Here is a 3,456-nt window from a genome sequence, read left to right on the forward strand (position 1 = left end):
AAAAAAAAAAAAAAAAAAAAGACATTTATGAGAGGTGCTTCAAATACAAAATAGAGACCAGATTTGCTTAAAATAATGATTTCTAGAAATTTTGTCCCAATGCTGTGGCTCAAACCCAAAGCCGTGGATAAACTAAGCAAGCCACAGCCTTACAATGAAGACGACTGATTTTAAAGTATTCATTATCTCAACAACTAAGATCAGTCACTTGTTGAAGCAATATTTCAGATAGCCTAGGTGACTTAAGTATATTGTTAAAGTTAGCATACCTGTGTTTTATGTGTCACCATTAGAAACAGCACCGCTGTCTTTGCTGCCCAGAACAACACTGATCAGACCCAAGACCAGTGTTTCTCTAATCTCACTTCTGTCTATGTAGTAACTCACCTTGTGCTGTCGGGGCTCACAGGAGACTAGGCCTTACTACAGAGGTTCTAGTTATGACCCCTTTCCATGTCCCCTACATTTGGCACTGATGTGGATGCAAATCAGATCCATCTGTGAACTCTCCTGTGAGACAAACTTGGAATAAAAGAGACAGCTCCTCGGGTCTCCCAGGATGACTTCTGGACCCGGATGAAGGACACTGGTGGTAATGAAACCTTGTGGTTGCCTTCCTGGAATGTGCGACCATGGGTCACACTGGTGGGACCACCAACACCTTGGAGACCAGGGATAGCACCCCGCTGAGGATGATGAGCCTGCTGCTCCTGCATGACCCATGTCACCTGCGGCCACCGACGAAGCCATGGCGAGGTCCAGGCCTGAGATGATGCCCCCAGAGGGAGAGCAAATACAGGTGTACGGGCTTCACCAGATACACTTCTGCAGGAACTGCTGTCTTTGGCACTGAGAGGGTAGACTTCCAGAACCTTCTAGAGGACAAATCTCCAGCGAGTCCCACTGGTACAGCGGCACAGTGACTTCTCTGCCGTCTTGCAAGCCGTCCATGTGCTCGCTTCAACAAGGTCTGGACCTCAGGTCTGAGGAAATGAAGAGGAAGGCCTTCATTTTGTTACGTTTTTATGGGTGAGGTACTAGGCCCCAGTAGTGTATTTGGGGATAGAGTCTTTAATCAGGTAAGATGAGCTTACCATTAGGGTGGGCTGTAATACAGTATAATCATCCTTGTAAGAAGAGGCTAGGGTGTGGATATCCACAGAAAGATGACCAAGTAAGAATATAGGGAGATGGTCATCTATAAGCTGAGACACCTTGGAAGAAATCAACCCTGCTGACACCTTGTTCTTGGACATCTAGTGGCTAGAATAATGAGAAAATAAATTTCTGTTGTTTAGGCCAGGAAACAAAAAGGAAAGAAAGAATCAGCATCACAGGAGTCATATCACAGTTCTGGCTGGCACCGCAGTCCACAGAAGAGTGCCAGGCTCCATGCCGCCTGGAGCCCCCAGCCACTGCGCTGAAGTGTGGTCTGTGGCTACTGCGTCCACACAAGTGCCCTTCTAAGACCTGGGCCGGTTCAGCTCAGCCTCGGTGCTGGCCGTCTGCTTTCAGCTTCAGTCTTTGAGGCCCCTTCATGATTGCTTGACAGAATAATTCATGCAGAAGCACTTGTTTCCTGGACACCAAAAGAGAAATAAGCAAAGATCTGCAAATTCTAGATATAGGTGCAAGATTGAGGAAATGTCAACAAGAAAACCATGTGGTTCTTTTTCTTCGGTACCGACAGTCGAACTCAGGACTCTACCATGATGTTCTTGTAACTGTTTAAAAGTTCAGTAATATTCAACAGTTTTCCTTATCCCAGGTTTAACAATGGAGTCAAACCCAAATTGCTCTGGTGCCAGCCACACCCACAGACTCACACAGTGACATTCTTTTTTTAACTTTCCATGTGATTTCTACCCAATTCTTCCTTCACATTTCTTGTGACTAAAGCACCCGTTCCCCTCATACACACACAAGTAGAAATGAACTGTAAGTGTAGCAGCACACAGTACAGTATATTAGAATTTCTTAGGTTTTAAAACTAATAATTTCCTAGGTTTTAAAACTCTTTTTATAAATGCACTATGTCCCTGCCACTTCCTGGAATGTCTCAGAGGGATCTTGATTTGATTTGTGGGACAATAATTACACAAAAACTAACAGGAACCTACGGAGGCCCAGGATAGAACCAGGGACCCTTAGGTCTTTGCCCTAAGGCTCTCCCAACTGAGCTATTCCAGCTGCCTGAGTGCTCCTCTCAAGAATTTTTCCAGAGTATTAAAACTGGCACTTCAGGGCCAGCGTGCTTCTCAACTTCTACTTTTGTTTTGTTCCATATCACACACCCTCCCCCTCCCCTCCAGACTTGGATTTACTGAAATCCAACCAAAATGGAGCCACTTTGATGGGGTGGGTGCAGGGCAGAGCAGGAGGGGTGGTGAGGAGAGATGGCAAGAGTCACGCTGTTTTAGCTCCATTGTCTTCAGTGTCTGCCACCCAGTCTTCCTGTTCTTCATGTCCTCCTGTTTTCCACATTCTCCTGTCTCCTCCAGGTCTTCCTGTTCTCCTCCTGATCTTCCCATTCTTCTCCCTGTCCTCCTGTTTTTCTGGTCCTCTTGGTGCTCACGGGTTGGGAGGTTGCACAGACCCAGGGAGTGGACTGAGATCAACTGTGCTTATTTCTGCCTCACTGGCCAAAATGTGGGTCCTAGACGGAGAAATGTAGGCCTTGTTGAAGCCATGAGAGGCAGAAGAACATGTACGGCATTGAGCCCTGTCACGAGGGAAGGACATACTCTCTTACAGATGAATGCCACGAAGACCCTCCTTGAAGTATTAGCCAGATTTCTGATGATGACTGAAGATGTGATTGTTGGCCAGATAGAAAATCCACTGTCTTATACCCCACTGTTTCCAAACTGTGTCCTCTTAGCTGCCACACTGAGGGAAATGCAACAGAATCATCGGCTCCTGGAACGTCTCTCCCCGTTCATCTGTCCCATGTTCCCTCTTCCATTGTCCTGGGTCATTTTCTCCAACCACCAAGAAAAGACCTCTGGGCAGAACTGCCCCCTGACTTCAGCCTCTTGCCGCCCCCTATCTTCCTTCAGTTTACAAGCTTCGGGCCTCCTCCTCCGTTACAGTGGATGAGCCACAGACTGTAAGAAGCTATTTCAATGCACTGTTACTCAAGCTATTTCAAGGACTGATACCTGGAATACAAACCACTAAGAAAAAGACTAAAAACTAAATAAGAAACAAAATTAACATTTAGTTACTGTAAATTAAGAGGACTAAAACTCTGCTGATTTTGTTTCTTATCTGGTCTTTTGTTGTTATGTAATCATTACTGTTGGAGTCAGAAGATTCCCTAAGGTGATCAAAAGTAACCAGCTGACACGAACTACTGCTATTCCCAGGTTTCTCAGGAACTTACCTGCCACAGAGGCCCAGCAGATCTCCCAGTTTTCTACACAAAAGGAGCTCCCAGTGTTTAAGAAAAAGAAG

This window comes from Fukomys damarensis, unplaced genomic scaffold (genome assembly GCF_012274545.1).
Source record: "Fukomys damarensis isolate Sample0158 unplaced genomic scaffold, DMR_v1.0_HiC HiC_scaffold_10, whole genome shotgun sequence".
Taxonomy (NCBI): Eukaryota; Metazoa; Chordata; class Mammalia; order Rodentia; family Bathyergidae; genus Fukomys; species Fukomys damarensis.